Raw genomic sequence first — 8,295 nt, 5'->3', positions numbered from 1 at the left:
AATTTTTGTGAGTTCAAAGCCAGCCTGGCCTACACATTGAGTTCAAGGACAGCCAGGCCACGTAAGGAGACCCTGTGTCCACAAAACAAAACATCACAAAACAACGGGACCTGGCTATTTGGGCAGAGGAGCTCGCCACTCATGTGGACGCACGCAGCAGGGCTTTCCTGGGGTCTGGAGTGACATTTCTCTTCTCCATCCTCTGCTCCTCCCCCTTCCACAGCTGGTGACGGTGGAGACAGATAAGTATCCTGGGTTTTGAACCTCACCCTGGACCTGCTTCCTGAAGATGCCAGCTTACAAGCGCACCCACTGGGGACCAGATCCCTTGAATGTCAGCCAGATTGACAGGCAAGCATGGACCTGGTTTTGCTCGGGTAGCTGGAGAGGTGGCACTGCTTCGGAGGCGTGACCAAGTGAGTTGTGTGTCTCACAGGGATGGTCTTTGCCTGTCTGTGGAGGAGTCCATTGCCTTCTTGTTGGAGGGAGTGTATACCCCACTGTTGTAAAGGATACTGAACCACGATTGCTCTCCTGGTCTGCGGTGTGTCTGCTGCCGGTGTGAACTAGAAACAGATGTTCATTGTCCCTGTCACTGCCTCGCTACACAGCTGTCTTTCCCCTGGCAGACCTTCATTTGTCATCTCTAACTGGGGACAGCACAGCCACGTGTAGGCTCCTTCTGGAGATTCAGTGAGTTAATTTAATGTGCTGTGTAGGGCCTGGAACCCAGGGAGCAGGAGGCGGGCTGATTTTTGTTAGAGGTTGTGGTGTTTTTCCTGTTGGCCACACAGAATATTGCGTCTTGGGTGGCCAAAGCCGTCTCTTGCAGTTTCGATGTTGGAGTGATGCTGATTTCTTTCAAGTGTATGTAAATATGTACCACCATTGTGTTCTTAGTCTACTTTTAAGAAGAACAGAATGTGTATTTGAATCTTACAACCATCTGGATTCCGGAATGCCTTTTGAAGTTCAAGGTTGTATAAGAACATATTACTTGATCATGTGACATCACTGTAGAGACCTGATTGGATTCCCTTTTCATGTTTATTTAAACAGTGTGTGTGTGTATGTGGTGTATGCACACATTCATATGTGTGTGAGCATGTGTGCGTGAAGGAGTGTTGTGGAAACCAGAGGTCAATGCTATGTATGAGTTTCCCTGGTCATGGCTTCTCTTCACAGCAGAACAGGAGAACTCTGAAGACAGGATGATAAGGGAATAAAGGGAGGACAGACACACGAACACACGCACAGAAAAACTGAAGTTATCTGGAAGAGGATGCTATGGCTGCTAGTCTTTGCACACACCGCCAACACTACACGTAGACCAGACTGAGGCCTTGCCATTCCCGAATCTGAGCCGAGAACTGTTTTGCCACTTCCCATGGGTCTAAGGCATTCCTCCTTGTCAAGAATACACACCCTGTAGTGGTTTGAATACCCTTGGCCCAGGGAGTGGCACTATTGGGAGATGTGGTCTTATTGTAGTAGGTGTGTCACTGTGGGGTGGGCTTTGAGGTTCTCACTTCAGTTCCTCCCATCGCGGAAGAGAGCTTCCTCCTAGCTGTCTGAAAATGCCAGTCTTTCCTGGTTGCTTTTGAATCAAGATGGAGAACTCTCAGCTTCTCCGGCACCATGTCTGCCTGGATGCTGCCATGCTTCCTGCTAAGATGATAAAGGACTGAACCTCTGAACCTGTAAGCCAGCCCCAATTAAATGTTGTCCTTATAAGAGTTGCCTTGGTCATGGTGTCTCTTCACAGTGATGGAAACCCAAACTAAGACACACCCACGCACTAATTTATTCACTTCTTAAACATTTACTCAAAGATCCCTGCACTTTCCACAGGTAGAGTAATCTCATGTCTCAGAAGGTGCCCACTAGGATCTGAGGCTGGGGAGCTGCTGCAGGCATTGTGGCCTGTGGCATAGTCTGGTCTAGATTCTAAAGGATTTTTACATAAAAATTTTGCAGGACATGGCTCTCCAGCCCAGAGCACATTGTGCCTGGACTCTCCAAATTTATATTCTCTGTTCCGACACAATCATGCCAGCCAATCACCTCAATGCCAGCCAATCACCCCAGTGTCTTAACAGCTCTGATATCATGTCAGACATCTGAAGTTCAAAGTCAGCTGTATTGGATGTGGGTGAGACTCAGGGTCCATCTCAATGCTGCTCTCCACCCTTGAACCTATAAGATCCAGGCACTGCTGTGTTTCAGAATACAGTGGTGGGTTAGGTACAGGACAGACACTCTACCCGACAATGAGAACTAGGAAAGGAAGGACTTATAGGACCCAGCTGAGCCCAAACCCAGCAGGGCAAATTCCACCAGGCAGGGAGGTCTGAGGGTGGCCGCTGAGTAAGTTTTTCCATCCCGAAGGGAAGCTCCTTAAATAGTATGATAAACAACTCTAACTTCAGGAAGTCCCTGAAACTAAGCAGATTTACTTAGCCCCTCCCTCTTGGAGTAAACAGTAAAGGCTGAGAGACCCTCTCAGACAGTGTGGTGAGCAGCACAGAAGATTCCCAGAGGAGAAAAGCTACAAGGAGACTTAGGTCAGACCAGCTGCTCCGGGGAAATGGTTTAGACCAGAGTCACTTGGGAAGAACACCCCAACCTGTTGAGATGTCTGCAGGCTGTGCAGACAGTGTGCTCCAGATTCCCTCCCTGCCTTGTGAGCTGTCACCCATGCTGAGGTGGACTTTGATGACACAGCTATCTTTGAGTCATTTCTGCTCCTGTAAGTGACCCCTCACCCAGATTCCTGTAAGTCACCCCAATAAAACTCATTGGCTAAAACTAACTTGGACTTTGGTCGTATTCATACTTTGGTCTGTCACGAGTTCCCTATCTGGGGTGAGTAGATGTGCGTTTTCCAGGAAATATTTTGTCATACAGCAGGAACTTTCTGGCACCAAGCTCTTGCCCTCTAGGCCCATGGGACAGGGCCCTTCTGGATACACGAGGGTGTGTTTTATTCTTTAAATCTGCTGGGGTAGCGGCCACACCTTTACCCAGGCAGAAGGCTCTGCAGTTTGCCAGGCAGGGACAAAGGGTTCAGAGCAAGTCTGCTCCAGGCTCTGGCGCAGTGGCAGTTCTCTGGGACCATGCCTCTGGTGGTGACTGTTGTAGGCATACTTTACTGGGTTCTTATACCTACCACCCTTCTCCATCCCAATCCTGTCCAAGCCCCAACACAAGCCAGGAGGAGAAGAAGGCTAGAGGGGGAAGGGCGTGCCATCTCCTTAGACTGCCTCCTGCTGATCAGGGGTGTCGGGTACCTTGGGGGGCAAGTCCAGTCTTCACTGTCAGGATATATGGTTTCTTCTTCATGTCTCTTTACTCAGCAACCAGGAGCAGCAGGGGTAGCCACCATCACAGGCACTCTCTGGGCTCCTTTCAAGAGTCCCCAGAATTCTAAACATAAGCTATCTACAGGGGGCAAAAATCACACCCCTTCTAGAGCATGAGACAAATCATAGCAGCTGTGGACAATCTGAAGCAGCCACACAGCCCATGCCTGGGATTAAAGCAAACAAACAAAACACATTCACATAACATAACCTGTTTTTTTTTTTTAATTAGATATTTTCTTTTTTTTTCTTTTTTTTTTTTTTTGGTTTTTCGAGACAGGGTTTCTCTGTGTAGCCTTGGCTATCCTGGCACTCACTTTGTAGACCAGGCTGGCCTCGAACTCAGAAATCCGCCTGCCTCTGCCTCCCAAGTGCTGGGATTAAAGGCGTGCGCCACCACGCCCGGCTAGATATTTTCTTTATTTACATTTCAAATGCTATTCCGAAAGTTCCTTGTATCTTCCCCCTGCCCTGCTCCCCTACCCACCCACTCCCACTCCTTGGCCCTGGCGTTCCCCTGTACTGGGGCATATAAAGTTTGCAAGACCAAGGGGCCTCTCTTCCCAATGATGGCTGACTAGGCCATCTTCTGCTACATATGCAGCTAGAGACACGAGCTCTGGGGGTACTGGTTAGTTCATATTGTTTTTTTTTTTTTTTTGGTTTTTCGAGACAGGGTTTCTCTGTGTAGCCCTGGCTGTCCTGGCACTCACTTTGTAGACCAGGCTGGCCTCGAACTCAGAAATCCGCCTGCCTCTGCCTCCCGAGTGCTGGGATTAAAGGCATGCGCCACCACGCCCGGCTTAGTTCATATTGTTGTTCCACATAACCAGGGTTTTAATGGTAACAAATTCTCAGTACACTCTACACCTCACCATACATCCAAGGTGCTCCTGGGTTATGAGGCAAAGCCTCACTGGGTATTACCCTACGAGAGGCTCCCTCTGGTGTGCCCACAGGCTGTCTCTGTCTTTTCTCTTTTGGAGACAGGATTTTGCTGTGTAGTCCAGGCCCTGTCTCAGCCTCCCGAATGCTGGGATTAGAGCTATGCACCATCATGTCTGCTCTCTGAGGCATCTGTCTGGGATGGAGAAGACAAGACCAGTGGGACCTTCATTGTCTTGAACATAACTAGTTCCTGGCTTCTGCTTGAGAGTGAATCTCCTCAGAGGGTCACTTGAGCATACCTGGGTTCTCTCTGGAAACCCTCTCATTCTAACGCTGAGGACTTACCAACCCTGTAACTTCTGCTTCCCTGTGCTGAACGCTGCCTGCTAAGAAGCAGTCAGGGGACCAGGCAGTGCCTTCCACGGTTCAGAATGGTCTCAGCTAAGTGTCCTCTAGTGTGGCTCACCGCTGTGAGACAGTCACGCAGTCCATTCAGCCCACCCGGTTAGAACGCTGTGCCCATCTCCTATCCCAGCTTAATCTTTGCTTCTGGCCGGGGCCTCCTCCTGGCCCTTACACAGCATGGCTGTGCCTGCGGTGCCTGTTTGAGGTCACCTGGGGCCGGATGAGAAGATGGGGCCTTTTCTACAGCTCCCACTTTGCCCTGCTCCTGCTGGATACTCTTAGGGTCCAGCAAGGCCCTGGAGGATTTTCTGGCTTTGCACCCCCGAATTCTTCCAGGCTTTGACCACTCCAAGCTGCCTCTGTGTCTCTATGCATTCGTTATAGCGGCACTCCAACCCTGCATGTCCAACCCTGGATGGGAGATGGCTCTGTAGGTGACCTGTCGGTCATACAAGCATGATGCTGGAGTTTGGATCCCTAGCACCCACGTGATGCTGGATGGGCATGGCGGCCATGTGTAATCTCAGCAGGCTGGAAGCAGAAAACGGGATTGCTGGTGCAAGCCCGCTAGCTCCATTAGCTGGATTGGTGAGCTCTGGGTTCAATTGAGAAACCTTGCCTCAGTGTTTGGTGTGTGGAGTAATCAAGGAAGACAGGTCATGTTAGCCTTTGCACACGTGCATGTGCATCCCACATGTGTGCCCACACACATGAAAAAATGCATACAGACATGCAGTGTACATCACATCCACACATGCAGAAAAGAAAAAAAAGATTTCAACACAGGATTTTGGAGCCTCGGACATTGAGCTGAGAACGCACTCCTTTGAGCACTGGTGTTGCTGTTATGACTCACATACATGTGTGTGCGTGTGTGTGTGTGTGTTTTATGTTCCCTCCCGCTATAGGGCTCAGGGACAGCCCTCATGGTGGAAATATGGAATCCAAATCCCACGATAGAGGCAGGGGAGCCTTTCCACTCAGGTGTTCAGGCTTGACACCCCAAGTAGAGGCCATAGCTTCAAGTAATTTGGGTAGGCATCCCAGGTTCTCAGGTGCTAATATTGAAGGTGTTGCAGGATATTTGATCACACTGTGGATCCTGAGATTGTGCTAACTACTGAAAAACCTGTTTCTAGTTGTGGTGTGGCTCAGCCTGTGAGTACATGTGTGCGCGTGTGCACACACACACACACACACACACACACACACACCTTTAGTCCCTCTGGCCAGAATACAGACATGCCCTTAGTACACACCAAACAATGAAGGTAAAGTTAATTTGTAGAAGGAAGCACTCATGTTTGAATGTAATGTCTAATTGAGTGGCAGACACAGTGATGAATCAGAGAGACGTGACAGAATAGGATCTGCCAAACTCTCACGAGAAGAGAGAGGTAAGGGAGCATTGCAGAGAGAGAGGGGGAGAGAGAGAGAGAGAGATGGGGAGGGGCAGGGGAAAGGGGAGGGGGAGAGGGAGAGGGAGGGGGGGAGGGAGAGAAAGGAGGAGGAGGCAGTTTTCTGGGATAGTTGTACAGAGACAGGTTGTAGACAGAGGACAGGCTACATACAGGTGAAGACATAATGAGCCGGAGAATGAGGAGGCTGAAGATGAGAGTGGATTGCCAGAGCTAGTTTGAGGCCAAGCAGAACAATTCAGTCAGAAGCTGAGAGAGAAGCCAGATTGAGTCAGAGTGCAGAGGAGTTTGAGCCTGAACAGCTGAGCTGAGTCAGCCAGCCAGTGTTCAGAAAGAACTAGGAAGGGGTGAGTGTATTCCAGCAAGTCTCAGAGGCTGAAAACATTCTAGTTTTGGATTAGATTATACGGTGACTAGAAGCTTTCGTGACCAGGTCTCAGTTAGCACACCGAGGCGGTGAGCCTCAGAGATGACAATTGTACAGAGGGATAAAAGTTACTTTTACAAGAAGGTAAATAGGGCTGTTGAGATGGCTCAGCGGATAAGAGCACTGACTGCTCTTCCAAAGGTCCTGAGTTCAACATGGTGGCTCACAACCACCCATAATGAGATCTGATGCCCTCTTCTGGTGTGTCTGAAGAGAGCTCCAGTGTACCTGTTTATAGTAATAAATACATCTTAAAAAAGAACAAAAAACAAGAAGGTAAATAACTGGGTGAAATCAGCCGTGATCCTTCTAGGTGGAGAAGGTTTGCCAAAGGATGGGGTCTAAGTATAAGTGTGCAAAGATCTGGTCCAGGGAGGGCGACTGGCTGTGTGCGGTGGTGTGTGAGCTGACCTCTCAACCCCAGTTTCCTCTCCGGAGCAGACTGATATTGGTCTCCCAGCACAGCTATAAGGATTGACTTCCTGGCATTCTCTCAAGCAGTATACCCCCAGGTTCCTGGTGTAGCTATATAACTACACGTGGGCTCTACTCCACACCTCTTCAGTGTCTGGAATCTTCCTGAGTGTTTTGTTGGAAGAGGATTTTCTGGTTCCTGCCCCTTCTGAGTAGATGCGCTCTCTACAACGTCGCTGTCTCGGGAGCTCTGTAGCTGCGGGGTAAACCTCTGTTCCGAAGCTCGCGTGGTGGCCTCTTGTGACACACCCTTGTCCCACTCAGCAAGCCTCCCTCTTGTCCTGCCAGCTTCTTGGAACCTTCTCACAGGTCCCCCAAACAGCCCTGTGCCCTGTTGCAGTCTGTCTGTGACACCCCTTCTTTCCAACCTTCTCCTCCATTTGTCCCCCTGCCCCCAAAGTATCTACCAGGAAAGAGCACCATGAGTGTTGGGCTTTGCAGAGCTGAGGGATAGATGTGGCCCTGAATTCTGCACAGAGTCCCCAGGCCTATGTGCAGGACCACGTGTAATGGGGTTTAGATAGTGTAGTGGTTTTTATTTGTTCAGCCCAGGGAGTGGCGTTATTAGAGGGTGTGGCCTTGTTGGAGTGGGTGTGGCTTTGTTGGGGTAGGTGTGTCACTGTGGGTGTGGGCTTTCAGATCCTCATCCTAGCTGATTGGAAGCAGTTTTCCACTAGCAGCCTTCAGATGGAGATGTAGAACTCTCAGCTCTGCCTGTATCATGCCTGCCTGGATGCTGCCATGTTCCTGCCTTGAGGATAATGGACTGAACCTCTGAACCTGTAAGCCAGCTCCAATTAAATGTTGTCCTTTATAAGACTTGCCTTGGTCATGGTGTCTGTTCACAGCAGTAAAACCCCAGCTAAAACTGGTAGCCAGGCAGGAGGGCTCTTTCTGGTGTCATACTGCCTCATCCCAGTATGTGGTCCTGTAGAAACTTCAGATCTGGCTCAGAGCCTCAGTTGTCTGGCCAAAAGCCTGCACATTTGCCAGACCCTTTGTTTGTTGTTTGTTTGTTTTTGTTTTGGAGACAGGATTTCTCTGTGTGGGCCTGGCTGTGCTGGAACTCACTTTGTAGAACAGGTTGGCTTCGAACTCAGAGATCCTTCTGCGTTTGTCTAAGTGCTGGGATTAAAGGCATAAAGGCGTCGCTGCAGCCCACTGTCACCCCCCTCCCCCGCCCACTGCTGGACCCTTTTTGGGCTCACCCTAGGGCACACACTTTCAGCAGCTCACAGGTGGATAGAGCATCTTTGGAAGATTTCCTCTGGAATGTCTACACAATGGCTTGGGGTTCCCAGGGTGACCATCGTGGTGATGA

This window comes from Mus caroli, unplaced genomic scaffold, assembly GCF_978045245.1.
Source record: "Mus caroli unplaced genomic scaffold, Mus_caroli_1 scaffold_14, whole genome shotgun sequence".
NCBI classification, from domain to species: Eukaryota; Metazoa; Chordata; class Mammalia; order Rodentia; family Muridae; genus Mus; species Mus caroli.
Note: the sequence above shows the minus strand (reverse complement) of the source record.